Source organism: Crinia signifera, chromosome 1 (genome assembly GCF_055691185.1).
Source record: "Crinia signifera chromosome 1, ASM5569118v1, whole genome shotgun sequence".
Classification (NCBI taxonomy): Eukaryota; Metazoa; Chordata; class Amphibia; order Anura; family Myobatrachidae; genus Crinia; species Crinia signifera.
In genome coordinates this window covers 173,827,848-173,844,560 of record NC_139217.1, presented here as the reverse complement: position 1 = coordinate 173,844,560, position 16,713 = coordinate 173,827,848, and the positions used below count along the sequence as shown (strand labels likewise).

General features: G+C 46.8%; 1 protein-coding gene across 1 annotated transcript in view; it reads left to right on the top strand.

Annotated features, from left to right (window-relative positions):
- The first annotated feature begins 15,236 nt into the window (after nucleotides 1–15,236).
- GTF2E2 (general transcription factor IIE subunit 2) overlaps nucleotides 15,237–16,713 on the top strand; it is a 57,059-nt gene continuing 55,582 nt past the window's right edge. Inside the window, exon 1 of the mRNA XM_083177539.1 lies at nucleotides 15,237–15,473. The gene's annotated coding sequence lies outside the window, so the exon portion shown is untranslated. The remainder of the gene's footprint in view (nucleotides 15,474–16,713) is intronic.

The window sequence follows — 16,713 nt, the reverse complement described above, 5'->3', positions numbered from 1 at the left end:
CCTTTCACATCACTCCCAAGGTTTAGACACGATTTATTTACTTATTTATGTCACTTTTTAAATTAATCAATTTATCACTATATAATGACAAATAAAACACAACACCATAAAATCCTTTATTAATATTTATTATTTATTATTTATTATTTATTACTTCTCACAGTAGAGATCACACTTGAAATCCATGCATTAATTCATGGCCACTTGTAGCACAGTATATTTCCAACACACCTTACCCCCATACAGAATACCAGGAAAAGACAATGTGTACATCCTGTCATCCCTGGCAGATATATGTTTATAATATTTCTATATATAACAGAAGACAAAAACCCTTATATTCTCTAACAACTAAGGATTATGTTATGATGTAAATATTTAAGATACCATTAAAATATCAAAATATTAAGGGATAATAAACATATACAATGTATAGGCAATCCGGGGTGGGAACATGAATATGTATATCCACAGATACGATCAACGATTGAGAATTCCAGATATATGATTTCTATGCTTGAAACTACCAAATATCAAAAACCATTATGTGACAGAAACTGGCCAGGACTATAGAACATCAGAGGATTCCTGAAACTTAATCTAATATGTAAAAACACTACTTCAGTATTATCCAATACAGATTCCGGGGTGATGAATATAATAGTAATATCACAGCTACTTCCGGGTACAAACGAAACGAAGCCTGACCATTGGGTAACTGTATCACATGGTGTTGATTGTCATCACCCATGTGACCAATGGATCAGGTCACATGGGCGCAAGACCAGGAAGCGCTACTGCCTAGCGTCAGCAGTAAGCGATAACGCGATGACGCGGACGCCGGTCACGTGACGCGGGACGCCGGTCACGTGACGCGGGACGCCGGTCACGTGACGCGATCGCGTCACTCACACAGGAGAAAGTTATGAAGCATAATAAGGCTATGAGACCCGCGATAGGCGGAAAGTAACATGTGACCCTGATACCTTTTTCTGATTGGCCGGTGGATACTGTTAAGTAGGGACAGAGCAAGGCCTTCTGGTTGGCCTTGAAAAAGCTGTTAAACAGTGAAACGCTGCGTTGGCACCTTGTCTGCCCCGGATATGTCTGATAGCCTATATGTTATGTAGATGAAAATGACTTGCTAGAACAGTGATAAATAACTCCACAGGGGTAGCATTAGACTACACCCTAGCAGATTTAGGAAGCACCTTGTGTAATATACACTAGTGAGTCAAACTATAGAGACCACTAGAGGATTTGTAAAGTGTATTGGTGTATTACCTAACATGACCACAGGAGGGCGCCTATAAATACTCTTAAATCTGCTAAGACAACCTGACTCTAGTGCAAATTACGGCTCAGAGTCTGACTATTGTGCCCTATGTGCAAACAGTTAACCAATATATAAAAACTGTGATACAGTGACACTAGGTTGCACAACAAAGTCATTGGTGGAGATACTATAATTAAGCAACCCTATTTTTTCATCTCAGGGCTTATCAAACAGACATTTTCAGGGGCAGTCATTCGTGTTAATTTTAAAACACATTATTTCTATCTTTCACACTATATGTATTTGTGTATTTACTGTACGTCATTTTAACCCCTTAAGAATTTACTGTTTACACAATTCCCCCCTAACTGTTGATATAGGGAATATTAAAATAAAATCAATAAAAGTTATGTTTTAATCAATTTTCAGTGCGTTCCCCTAGACAGCCCTTTTTCTCTCCCCCCCTTTTGAAACTTGGCAGTCTGCCAGACTCTGTGTTTACTGTGCGGGTGCCGCTCTAACTGTTTTCAGCGCAGCTCGTGGCTGCTTTCCTTATGTAAGCAACGTTATCAGCATAGCGCTGGGCAGCAACAGTGCACCCAGCGCTGACAGGTCACTGTGGTACTTGTAGTTCCACAGTCAAATAGGCAGTCCTGCGCACCGCTGACAACCCGGCAATTTAGACTCCTCTGGCAATTTAGAAGTCTAGATTTTGACGTCTAAATCCAGACTCCCTGCAGTCCTGCGCAACGCTGACAACCCGGCAATTTAGACTCCTCCGGCAATTTAGAAGTCTAGATTTAGACGTCTAAATCCAGACTCCCTGCAAACCGGAGTTGATTTTATAAAGTGTGGCGAGCGCAGCGAGCCACCGAGCCTGAAGCGTGGCAAGCGCAGCGAGCCCCGCGAGGGGACGCGGATACCTTCACAGGTATCCGCGTCCCCTTGCGGGCTTCACAGGTATCCGCGTCCCCTTGCGGGCTTCACAGGTATCCGCGTCCCCTCGCGGGCTTCACAGGTATCCGCGAGCGCTCGCCACGCTTCGGGCTCGCCACGCTTCGGGCTCGCCACGCTTCGGGCTCGCCACACTTTATAAAATCAACTCCATGCCGACGTGGATAGTGGGGGTATGAAAATGTCAAAGGTTCGCGTGGATAGTGGAATTAACAAGGTCGACAGCTGTTACGTCGACTAGTGTCATTGTGAACAGGTTTAATAGTGTACCCCTAGACCCTACTAAATTTAGACGCTTTACCGTCTAAATTTAGATGCCCCCATTTTAGCGGTTTGCAGGGAGTCTGGATTTAGACGTCTAAATCTAGACTTCTAAATTGCCGGAGGAGTCTAAATTGCCGGGTTGTCAGCGGTGCGCAGTACTGCCTATTTCACTGTGGAACTACAAGTACCACAGTGACCTGTCAGTGCTGGGTGCACTGTTGCTGCCCAGCGCTATGCTGATAACGTAACTTACATAAGGAAAGCAGCCACGCGCTGCGCTGAGAACAGCTAGAGCGGCACGCGCACAGTAAACACAGAGTCTGGCAGACTGCCAAGTTTCAAAGTTTCACTGTGCGCGCGGTGGCGCCGTGAAACTACACAAGTACCAAAAAAAATACTAAAAGCCAAAACTTGGTAGACAACATTTCAGCACCTTTTATGTGGTCACCTAAGTTTACCACACCATATACCCCTTACACAAATCAGGCAACACAATATTAGTAACCCCTTTATACTGTACTTGTCTCTTACACACTATGCCACATGGAATGAGACAAAATTCACACTGATTGAGTCAAAATTCATGTTATGCCACACAGATTAAGGAAACCATGTTTAATTGTGCCACATGGATTGAGCCAAATTACACACTATACCAAATGGATTGAGCCAAAATTCACAATATGCTTCGCAAACAGGGACATTGCGCGCCGAAGGCGCTTATTAAATATTTACACCATAATGCCCATTACATGTTAAGCCACACATCATAATTTCCATTATGTATTATGCCAAACACCATAATGCCGATTAAAAATTATGCTACATAAGTGCTGCTTACCTACGTGCTCATTGCCAGGGGTTCCATGTTCATTGCCATATGGGATTACATGCTCATTGCCAAGGGGGAATACATGCTCGTGGTAACTGAGAGACTGCAGCCACTAGGCAGAAGTTACAGCCGTTGACAGTCGGGCAGAGAGCAGGGGGTGCTGACTGGCTGTTTTCGTAGCACTGCAGGTCCCGGCTATTTGAAATAATACCCCTTTCACATCAGAAAATGCAGGGACTTACCCGGGAATATGGTCTTAGGATCATGCAGGGACAATCCCGGGCTGGCCCCTTTTACACCAGCCTAGTCCCTGCATTTTCTGGTGTGAAGTATTGAACCCCCCCCCCCCCCCTTCCCCTTTAACCAGCTATATCGCTTAACCAGCTACATCTTCGGAACCAACAGACCTATTTACAAGTATATTGAAGAACTTTTAACTTTTGAAACTGGGCCGTTTGGTTCCAGAGAAATCTGCCCTCAAAGAACATGAACAGCCATGAAATTACATTTCAGAAATAAAAAAAAAATCGTTTTTTCCACAGTATCTCTGGAACTGATTGACCAATATGGACCAGCCTGGTATCAGACTGAATGCCCAGTCGAACTTCTGTGATGCCAGGGGGGGAACTGGCAGCCGTCGGAACTGGGTGGGGGTGGCGGAATTAGCGGGTCCCATGTTATCCTATCGGGAAAATGTTCCAGCTTTGCCTGGAGGTATCTCCGGTTCCCGGGGGCTAGCAATGCAGGGCTGGGCTCGTTGGAAAGCCCCAGTCCTCATCTACACAATGTGCTGTAGCTCCATCAGGCCCATTGTTAATCCAGCCCTGGTACCATTGTAGTTGCCCTTATTGTATTGTCTCTAATGTATTTATATCCTTCTGTAGATATGACCTCCAGAATTGGACACAGTACTCTTGATGAGGTCTTACCAATGTCCTACACAGTTGCATTATTACAGTACTTCTTTCTGCTGCTGATTCCTCTCCCTATGCAACTAAGCATCTGACTTGCCTTCTTCATTGCTTTGTTACATTGCCTACCTGCCTTTAAGTCACCTGAAATAGTGAAACCTAGATCCCTCTCCTTCTTAGTAGTTTTCATTATAGTGCCATGAATACTATATTTAGCCTTTGGATTTTTGAGACCCAAGAGCATGATTTTGCATTTTTTTTTGGGGGGGGGGGGGGCATTTAACTGTAATAGCCGTGTTTTACCATTCGTCTAGTCTACCTAGATCATAAACCATTTGTTTTAACCCTACTGGTGTGTCTACCCTATTGCATACCATTGTGTCATCTGCAAAAAGGCATACCTACCCTTCAATGCCAGTTGCAATGTCAATGTAAGATATTAAACAGCAGTGGTCCAAGTACAGATGCCTGGGGTACGCCACTCATAACATTACCCTCCTGTGAATGCACTCTACAACTCTCTGTTTCTCATTCTTTTACATTCAACCATCTTAGTATCCAATCCCATGCTTTCAAGTTTGTTAGCATTCTGTGATGTGGGACAGTGCCAAAAGCCTTACTAAAGTCTAGATAAGCTATATTTAAGGCCCCAATGGTGGAATGGCAATCCAAGATGACCAAATATTGGGTTTATTTTCTTCTAGATGTAGTGAGAAAGCCTAGATCTGCCCCCCATGACCACAAAGCCCCACCCACTTCCCTGATTTGCCTGCTGTCCAGTGCATCACAACCTGTGATGCCTCTCCTCTGTTTTGTCTGCTGCCCAGCATGCCAACAGAGATGTCCATCAATTGGTAAAACCATTGATGGTGTACCATTGAGGATTTCATCAATGTTAAGATCAGTACCGTCAATGGCTAAGCCTCCTAAGGCCATCCCTAGAAAGAAACAAGATTTATGGTGTTTACTTGTTAAATTACTATATCTGACTCCATTGGCAGGATGGAATGGTTTTGCCTTTTAAGCGATTGCCCCTTCAAAAAACTTCTGAGTTCAGACAGCATCCCACACTTTTCAAAAATATGGTAAGCCTCCATGCCAACTTCAATACTAGAGGGTCCCTAAGCTTAAGTTCAGGATGCAGCACCTCACAAAATCCAGGCAGCCATTCCATTGCAGCACATCAGTGAAATGCTAAGGTGTAAGTGTTAATAAGCAACAGCTATTAGATATGAGAAAGTTATACACGAGGGAAAATGTGTTCACTAGTGCACCTCTGTGCTCCTCTTATTTTGAAGCACCTGCCTTTTCTCTACCTCACCTGGGGGACACATCCTTACACATAGGGTTAGACAGGTATGAAGGCACCAGAACAAGTCACTTTAAGAGACGAGGGAGCTCATGTGCAGGCTCGGGGGACCTCTCCTCTTTGGAGATGCAGTATTTTGAATGCTCTGTTTCTGGACTTCCCTGGTAATGTATGATTGCCAGCTCCCAGTGGGGAGCTAGGTAAAGGTGTTTCACCACAGGTGCTGGCAATCATACATTACCAGGGAAGTCCAGAAACAGAGCATTTTCTCCTGCATGGAGAGGGTCAGGTAGGCAAGTGTGTACCAGACTCTACTGCACATATGCAGGTCTCTGGGAACATATATTTTTAAAATTTGGACCATGTGGCTGCTTTACTCAGCTGCTCTGTGTGGAATCGAATGAGCTGAAATATTAAACGTAATAGGCCTATTAGTCCCAATAGAAACCTGCTTTATTGTGACCTTGATACATCTATCATTTGCTTAGATGCATACCAACCTCTTTTTGGCTACATAAAGAATGAACACACTATCTTTCTGACACATGAAATCCTATCTAACTATAATCTTAACACCTTCACCACATCTAACAATGACACATTTTCTGCCTCCCAATTTTCTGTCCACTGAATAAATATTGCTGGCACTCTGGACTTTTCCCAGGACATGATCAAAAAAGTTTCCTGCTGTTATGGTACTCATGTACCGACTGGCAGATACCAGGTGGTTGGCATGATGCAGAAGAGAGGCACGGAGTCTAACACGCCGGAAGGATCGCGGCCCTCTGTGTGGGTCACCTGGTATCTGTACTGGCCATTAATAATTTTTCTGAAGAAATGCAACTGGTAGGATATGATTGCACAGTGACTTGGCTGGAGACTGGACAAAGGATAACATGTAGAAGGTAGGATCCGAAAGAGCACAGGTGCAGCACAACACACTGAGGCAAAATGCAGGAATGAAGACACAATATACGCTTTAACAGGGCAAAGGTGCAGGACCGGCAGGCCAACACACTGAGGCAGGATTCAGGAATGAAGACACAGCAGGGCAAGAATTAAGGGCATAGGCAAGGCATCAGGAACAATGACTAGGAACACTTAGAGCAGGCATGTCCAAATGGTGGCCCTCCAGCTGTTGTGAAACTACACATCCCAGCATGCATTGCCATAGTTTTAGCATTCCCTAATAGCAAAATTGTGGAAGGCATTATGGGACTTGTAGTTTGGACATGCCTGACTTAAGGCCCCCATACATTATGCGATTTGGGCCCGATTTCACCCAAATCGCATGTTTTGACACCCTATCCGACCCGATGCGCGGTCCCGTGTGCATCGGATCGGAGTCGGGCGGTCGCAACGGCTGCACATAAGATTTCCAAATCTTATGTGCAGTCTCCAGGCAGGGTCAGTGGGCGGGGGACGCCGGGGAAGGTGAGCTGACAAATAGTTAGCAGGCGGGGGACGCCGGGCATGGGGAGAGGCTGGCAGGGGCAGCTGACACTATAGACAGCGGGTGGGGGGACGCCGGTGAACCGGCGAGGGGAACAGCTCACTGCTGGGCAGGAGGACCAGGCAGACGCAGCTTCAATACAAACGAATGGGGAGGCAGTGATTGGCTGAGAGCTCTCTCAGCCAATCAGCATCTGGCTAAGAGAGCTCTCAGCCAATCACTGGCTCCCCATTCTTTGTATTTTTTTTTTCTTCCTTGAAGCTGCGTCTGCCTGGTCATGCCCAGCACGTGAGCTGTTCCTCTTGCCGGTTCACCGGCGTCCCCCCGCCCGCTGCCTATGTGTACACTGCCCCTGCCAGCCTCTCTCCATGCCCGGATCAACAGTGTCCCCGGCCAGCTCACTATTTGTCAGCTCACCCTGCCCAGCTGTTCCCTGCTGCTCCCCAGCGTCCCCCACCCGGCTCTCCCCCTGCAGCTCCCCGGGGACAGCATATGATAAATCCATGAGATTTATCATATGCAAAATTTGGCACATCAAGTGCCTAATCGTGTGTCCCCCTCCCAGGGAGCTGCAGAGGAAATCAAGTCCGACTTGTCCCTAGGACAAGTCGGACTAATGTATGGGGTCCTTTAGAGGCTATGATCACAGGTCATGGCTGGGCTGACTCCAAGATAAAGGGCAAGAGATACAGACAAGGCCAATCACAAAGTAGCAGCCTGAGCTCAGGTAACAAGCTAATCCATCACAGCTGAGGCACAGAGCTAGACATCCCAACTTTAAGAACACACAGACTTGATTAATCAAGCTGAGCAGAATAAGCACACAGAGGCAGATTACAGCTAGAGCACACACAGACTTGATTAATCAAGCTGAGCAGAATAAAGCTGTGTACACACGGGGGCAATAGGGGCTGAAATCGCTGGAAATATGGTCGCTGGCGACCATATTGCCAGTGATGGGAGTGTGCGCGCTCCTGTTTTCAGCCCCCATTCTAATCGCTGATTACCTCTGCGAAGGGGCTGGCTGGCAACTTCAAGCCCGGGGGGCAACACAAGCAAACGGCCCACCACCACCATTCTAACACCCCCCCCGCCCCCAATATGCTATATATTGTAGGATACTGATCCCTATAGCAAGTATATATATTTAGCAAATGGGCCTCTTGTTGCCCTATGGGGACTAGAGGATACGGCACAGCATTCCAGGATTTAGTAACAGCAAATCTTTATGGATGTTTTGGGACTCAGCATGTTCTGTCTTCAGAAAATGTAGTGACAAACCAATGATGTAGAAAATCCTACCATGTTTATCCCTACTTTTCCTGAAGGTGAGGCGTGCTTAAAAAAGATTTGCTATTACTAAATCCCAATGGGGCATCAAGAAACCCATATGCTGCATCAACTTGGCAAGGGCACCTAGGTGAATGCCCTATTTAATTATATGACACCATAAACGTAGGTCCATACATATTGTATATGCATGCAAAAACATATACATACACACTGCAGACACAAACACATATACACAGAGCATACATACTGCACACACACACTAGCATACAAAACAGAAAGCAGCATATATTGTACATCCAACTCACACACACATAGCATACAGTACATAAACACACACCTAGCATATAAACACACAGCATATACTGTACACACATGGCATTCATAGACTGACACAACATACACACTAACACACAAATAGCATACACACATACTGTAGCATTTAGCATGTATTCAGACATACACACATCATTTACACACTGACACATATAGCATAATAAACATACCTTCCCTTCTACAGTATATCAAACATCACTCTACTGAACAAGTGCCTCACCCTGCCAAATAATAACTAAAGCCTGAGGCATATAACATTTACCTCCTCGGCTTCTGAACATCCCTGCCTGCATCACCGGGCACATGGAGCACACAGCATGGGAGGAGCTAGCTGTACGCTGCCTCTGTAGCTAGCTCCCCTTGCTGTCAGCCTGCACAGCAGCAGCAGGCAGCCTGTCTCCCTCAGCAGACAGCTGCCGGGAGCCACGCACACGCAGCCCGATAGAGGCTGCATTTAAAAAGAAACAAATAAAAATTGGTAATCTGCACCCCCAGACTAGCTGCTGCTGCTTCTGGAGGCTGGCATCGTCAGTCTCCAGTCCTGAAGTCTCTACCCAGGAGCAGCAGCAGCTTTGTGCGGGGATCACTTCCTCCCCTTCCGCTACAGCAGCAAAAGAATAATTAGTATGCTTTGTCTCCCGGCCGCCAAGTACACACAGCAAGGCCCGGGACAATGAATGACATACCGGCCCGGGGGGCATGTAGCACCCTGCACAGCCCGCCTCTGCCCTCTGCGTCACCGCCGGCAATATATTGAGGAGAAACTGAGCAATATATTGCTCAGCAATATATCTCCCCCGTGTGTACGGGGCTTCAGCACACAGAGGCTGATTACAGCAGCTATAATGCTGTGTACACACGGGGGCGATAGGGGCTATAATCGCTGGGAATATGGTTGCAGGCGACCATATTGCCGTGATGGAAGTGTACCCCGGCGATAAATCACTGGGTGCGCGCTCCCGTTTTCTGCCCCATTGTAATCTCTGGTCGCAGGAGCTTGCTCCTGCGACCAGCTAATTACCTCTGCGGCTCCCCCAGCCGAGGTTCCTTTTCATCAGCGACCATCTCTGGTTGCTGATGAAAAGGAGACACGCTAGCAATATATCTCCCCGTGTGTACGCACCTTAACTGTTGCCTAACAGCCGGGACTCAAACTTTCAGACTCCTGACAGCAAACATAACACCCGCATTGCTAGAGAACTTTCTTTTCCACCATGATGATTTACATTTGCCACTGTGGTAGCATTGTCTGATTGAATTCTTATTGCCTTCTTTAATGTTTGTGTATATATATATATATATATTCTGCTCTCAGTTCCATTAACTTTATGGGTAGCCTTAACTCTTTCACGGACCATAATCCATATGTTCTATTCGATTTTGATGCATCGGGTTAGAATCAAAATTGAATGTGTTCGACTTCGATTCGGCTTATATATGAAAAATGGGTACTCTTTACCTAGAACGGCGCCCGTCGCGGGCATCGCGGGTACATTTATGCCTGCCCGCGACGCGACCGACGCGATGCCCGCGATTTTCCCATTGAAAACCATGTTAAACCTGAAAAATCGCGTCGGTCGCGTCGCGGCCGGCCATAAACGTACCCGCGATGCCCGCGACGCGATGCTCCCGATTTCCCATAGGAAGCAATGTTAAAAGCCGCGATGGACCCGATTTTAGTGTTAAATGCCTCAATCCACCCGATTTGGCCATAGGAATCAATGTTAAATGGGCTACAGAGCCCATTAACCCTTAAATGTCCCCCCAAATTTTTAACGCCACCCCACGATCAACGCCAACCCGAAGCGTGGCGAGCGCAGCGAGCCCGCGAGGGGCGGCGGTACGCGTCCTCCGACCTTTTCATGCCCTACTATCCACGTCGGCGTGGTGTGAGAATAGAATAGTGTGGCGAGCGCAGCGAGCCACCGAGCCCGAAGCGTGGCGAGCGCAGCGAGCCCCGCGAGGGGACGCGGATACCTTCACAGGTAAGCGCGTCCCCTCGCGGGCTTCACAGGTGTCCGTGGCCACGCGGACACCTGTGAAGCCCGCGAGGGGACGCGTATAACTGTGAAGGTATCCGCGTCCCCTCGCGGGGCTCGCTGCGCTCGCCACGCTTCGGGCTCGGTGGCTCGCTGCGCTCGCCACACTATTCTATTCTCACACCACGCCGACGTGGATAGTAGGGCATGAAAAGGTCGGAGGACGCGTACCGCCGCCCCTCGCGGGCTCGTTGCGCTCGCCACGCTTCGGGTTGGCGTTGATCGTGGGGTGGCCTACAAAAATTGGGGGGACATTTAAGGGTTAATTGGGGCTATTTGGGCTCTGTAGCCCATTTAACATTGATTCCTATGGGAAAATCGCGGGCATTGAGGCATTTAACGCTAAAATCGCGGTCAATCAGGCTTTTTAACATTGTTCTCTATGGGAAAATCGCGGTAATCGCGGGTACCCGATTTTGATGTACCCGCGATTTACCCGCGATGCCCGCGATTACCGCGATTTTACCCGCGATGCCCGCGATTTCAATCGTGGGCGCCGTTCTAGGTAAAGAGTACCGAAAAATGTAATAGAAAAATATACAAAATGGAACTGTGTACGCCCTACAACACTTCCAGAGTTTGTACTGTCTGACTGACGTGCTGTCACTAATTCTCTTTAAGTTATTCAAAAGGGTATAAGGAAAAGACGTGTAAATGTGTTGCTTAACTACTAGTATCGAAAACCTGACCATTTTGGAGCAGATCTGCTGTCACTAATAGGACTCCTCAAATACCTCAAAGGGGTCCTGTTACAACATCTATGATGGACTCCCAAGTCCCCTTAATTCCAGTATGTTGACATATTGTACTTGGTGGATATTAGCTGTTTTAAGATTTTGATATCTTTGATGTTACCTGTCAATAAAAGACGAATGACACTGTATAAAGCAATTTTTTGTTTTATATCAAGCTTAAGGTGGATGAGGATAGCAGGTTTGGTGGTTTGTCACTGCTGTTAATAACAGGCACATTTACAAAACATACTCCAAGTGTCAAGTCCATAAGAAGGGATTTGGAGACTTCTACCAATTGTGTGAATTCGAAAAATCATCAGTTAACTACACTTACAAGCGCTTGATTATCAATTCTTATGCATAAAACAAATGCATTCAAGTTTAGACTTGTGTCCTATCCCCATTATCTTGTTAGGATATAAAAACATTCCAAAATATTGACAAAGCCTAAATATTTCTGGTGCCAATCATTTCAGATATGGGTGACAACCTCTATTATTCAGGGATATTCACTGCTGTTAATAATAACAATCCTCATTATCACAGGAGTAATCATTTTAATATGATTATTGCTTTTATTTGTATTTTCAAGAGACTCATCCTCAGTTCTGGAATCTACTCATATGCAGTGTTAGTTTCAAAACAAACACTTAAGGTGTGTACACACGGGGGCGATATTGGCTGAAATCGCTGAGCGACCATATTGCCAGTGATTTGGAGTGCTGCTGGCGATAAATCGCCAGCTGCGCGCTCCCGTGTGCAATCCCTAATGGTCGCAGGAGCATGCTCCTGCGACCAGTGACTTCCCCCAGCGCTGAGCAGGAGGTCAGTGGAGTTCAGCGGCAGAAAGATTCCCTTCTGCTGCTGCTCCCTCCTCCGTTCGGGTCTCCGCCCCCCCCCCTCGCCGCTTGATAGCAGCAACCAGACACTGCTGCTCCCCCCGCCCCGTGACAGTAGCAGTGTCTCCTTTTCATCACTGATGAAAAGGAGACACTGAGCAATATGATTGCTGGCAATATATTGCTAGCAATATATCGCTAGCAATCATATTGCACAGTGTGTACACGGCATTAGGTGGTGTAGAGATTGCAGTATTCCTCTCCAGTAAATATATAGTGTCTGCCGCCATCTGAGGATGCATTCTGAATGATGACTGCATGAATATACAAGTAAATCATAATAATTAGTGGTTTGAGGCTTAAATTGGGTACACACTGAGTGATATGTACTTAACAATATGGACGATATCATTAATGATATCACGTGCATATCGTCCAGTGTGTACGGTCAATATAATTAATGATGCACGTGGCCACAGGTCATTAATGACCCCCATGTCATCTGTACATGCAGAACAAATGCATGTATGGAGCAGGGGGCAGGTGACATCACTGACCACTGAGTATGCCCTATATCATTCTCCTGCAGCCACGGGAATTGTTCCAGTGTACCAAGCATCAGGTATAATATATACAGAAAGGAAACCCATTTCCTTTGTATTAACGTATATGAAGAAATCATATAATCTCCAGTGGAACCATTAATAAATGGGGTGATTCTGGTTCATTTGCCGCGTTGCGAATTCGCAACGGGAAACAATGTTTATGGACTGCGCATGAGAATAATCGCTTATGCGCATGTGCAGGTCTTCACTGCAGGCGGCCTTGGACATTTGCATAGTATCTGAGGCGCACGCAGCGGGAGGTGTGCGCAGGGGGCGTTCGCATGGGTTTCCTGGGCATACCCAGTAAAACGTTGGGTGCCCCCAGGAAAATGCTGGGCCTCCACTGCCAAACGGGGGCAGCCACCTACCTTCTGGGGGTGGGCGGTTGATGTCCCTCGGATGTCAGATGCCCGCCCTGTTCTCGGAGCAGGGCACCACTAATCCGGCTCACTATAGAATGACAGATTAGTGAGGGTTATAGGAATCATTCAATGGTTGGCGACCATCAAATGATTTCAAGTCCCTATGCAAGCCTGCGAATGGATGTTTATGCAAAACATTCATTCGTGGTGCTGCAGCGAAGCTTTGGCAACTAGTGGGGGGCGGGCAAATGATATGTCTATTGATCAGTTCCAGAAGGGAGCTCCAAACCGCAAATTGTTTTGCTACACCAGGGCTGGCCAACGGTCCATGTTTTCCAAATCACCTAGTTGGTGCACAGCTGTAGTCATAACTGTCACATTTTCAAACATGCTGCATTCATACCTGATATTGGGGCAGATGCATTAAGCCTTAACATGATATAAATGCAAGGGAGAGATAAACATCCAGCCAATCAGCTCCTTACTGACTTTTTTTCAAATACAGCCTATAACATGGCAGTTAGTAGGTGATTGGCTGGACATTTATCTCTCTATCTCCCTTGCATGTATCTCTTGTTAAGGCTTAATATGTCTGCCCCACAGATCCAAAGGTTGCCTGAAAAACATGAACTGTTGGTCGATCTAGAGCACAGGTTCTCAAACTCTGTCCTCAGGACCCCACACAGTGCATGTTTTGCAGGGACTATGTAAAAACCGGACCCGGACTAAACCCTGGACGGCCGGTCCGGACATCAAAATATGCAGTCCGGAGCTTGTGGTGTCCGGTCCGGGGGGTGTCCCGTCCGGGGGGGTCCCTATCCCAGGTACACAGGGAAGAGGATATTACAGCCTCCCCGTGTGGTCCGGACCGTCCGGTTTTTTGGTACATGACCGGACCATACAGGGAGGCTTTATTCTCTCCCTCCTCCTCTCCCTGGTCACAGGTGTCACAGGCAGCCCCCACACACAGGACATCCCCGGACAGGACACCCCCCGGACCGGACGCTACAAGCTCTGGACTGAAGATTTTGGTGTCTGGTCCGGCGGTCTTGTCCTGGTCCGGATTTCACCCATACCCTCTTTTGCAGGTCTCCTTACAGAATCGCAAGTGAAATAATTAGCTCCACCCTGTGGATGTTTTAAAATGTGTCAGTGAGTAATGGGAGCACCTGTGCACTTGCCAGGTGACCTGGAAAATGTGAACTGTGTGGGTCCTGAGGACCGAGTTTGAGAACCCTTGATCTGCATAAAACCTGACAATCTCTCAACCTAACCTGTCTAAGCTCACTTCTTCGCCTTCTGTGTCACCCCAGTCTGTCTAACCCTCCCCTTTAGAATGTAAGCTCTCACGAGCAGGGCCCTCTCTCCTTATGTGCCTTTCTTAGAATATATAAACCTTTGCCACCCTGATAATTGCTTCAGTGTCCTGTCCCCTGGTGCACCTATCCATATTAACCATGTACTTGTCCTAAACTGTCTTGTACTGTAATTTGTTATGTGTTTTTGATTATAACTATGCTCTGTAAAGCGCTGCGGAATCTGTGTGCGCTATATAAGAAACTGTTAATAAATAAAATAAATAAATAAATCTAGAGGGCAGGTATGGCCACCCCTGTTCTACGAAAACAGTAACCGTTACTTCCACACATTACCTCACCACTTTTGGTTATCTGAAGTAAAATTTCTTTCCAAACGCAATCATTTTTCTCGCAGAGTTAGCTTTAATTACCTAGAGTAGAAATGGACAGATAATGAACCTATTATAAAAAGTCAGGGGATTCAGAGCCCTTAAGTAACCTGTTGATGCGCTGCAGCTCCAGCTGTTAGGCAACGTTATGAAGTAAACACGCGAATACTTATCACTCCGCACTAGTTTCATTTACACATTAGTACATAGCAGGGCGCCGGCGTACTATGCACAGTAAATAAATGTATAAAACTAGTGTTCTGTTCTCCTAGGACGTCACTGACGCGCGCCGTATACACGTCAAATGTCATCACGCTGCGACGGTTGCTAAGCCATACGCACCAATCCGAAGCAGAGCTCTCAACATAGAGGTAGGGTTAGGCCTCGCCTCTATCCCGCCAAACTTTATTGAAAAAACAACAAAAGTAACAATAACAATGTATAGAGCATAAGCTGCGAGAAGCACACCGGCGTTCGTGGGAACTGACGTCACCGGAGCAGAAAGAAAGGTTGTGCGCTAATCCGCCAGCCGTGCCGAGTACGGTCGGTTGCAGAGAATTCTTCGCCGCTCGCCTTGGAACTGTAAGTGTAATAATCATGGTCTGTCAGCCATAAGCCTGCAGCCTCCCCCCTTCTCACATATGAGGGCAGCCTGTGAGGTACAGGAGATCAGTGTCCTGTAGTATCATACACCCCGGCTGCCGGGTACCTATAGTTTAACATAGGAGCGCATCCTGTATGGTAATTCTAGTGGTCAGTTCCATATTCTATCATACACTTTGGCTGTCAGGGGCCTATGCGCCCCCCACGTTGTCAGGTGTAGCTCAGCACCATGTCAGTCAGTAGGGTATATGTGGTCACTCCGTGTCATGTTCTGCCACACACATACTATGGGTGTGACTTTGCACCATTCTTGTAGTTCTGCAAAGGAGGGCAGTCTGAGGGGTACAGGTGGTCATTGCCATACACTATGGGCACCATGGCCATGCCTGTAGCTCCTATTAGGACTGTACTCTCTAGGGTACAGGTAGTTAGTGCCACATTCTGTCATTCACTATACATGTCAGGGATGACTCCACCCACACTATACTTGTAGCTCCTTTTAGGAGGAAGTCTGTAGCACATGGGTGGTCAGTGTCATACAATATGAGTTTCAGGGTTGACTCCTCACCATGCCTGTAGCTCCCCACAGAAGGGTAATATGTAGTGGTCTGTGACAGCAGGAGGATTTTGACAGACCGCAACTTCTTTTGGAGAGCACCCTCCAAAACCACTGTGTTTAAGTGGAATGCATAATTTCAGCACGTGAAGTGGAAGATGGTGAGCACTGCAGCAGACCTGTGTCTGCCATCAGAGGACAACATTGCTGCCATGCAATCTATAGTTGAGATGGACCCCAGGGCAACTTTGGCTCAGTTAGAGAAGGATGTAGGCATCTAATAATGATCCACCCGCTCGATATACTCCACAAAAGCGTGGCCTGAGCAAGGTTTCTATTTCTAGGTGCCCCATCAGCTGACTTGAGATCAGAAAGAGGCTTGGGTGACTTGATGCCGCAGCATGCTGTCCAGATTTGATGGCAGTCACTCAAACTTTGTCTTTGAGATCATCAATAGTGATGCATCCTGGATCTACATTTTTGTCTCCAAGACCAAGTGAAACCCCAGTTGGAGGTGTGCCACGTCAAAAGTTCTGTCATTAGCTTAGTATGACTGAGCCACATTGGTAGCCATTTCCAGGTGCCGTCTAAGATCTTCTGCTTGTGGTTCACTTCTTCATCACTACAATGCACCTGCTCACAAGTCCAGGAAAGTGGTGGATC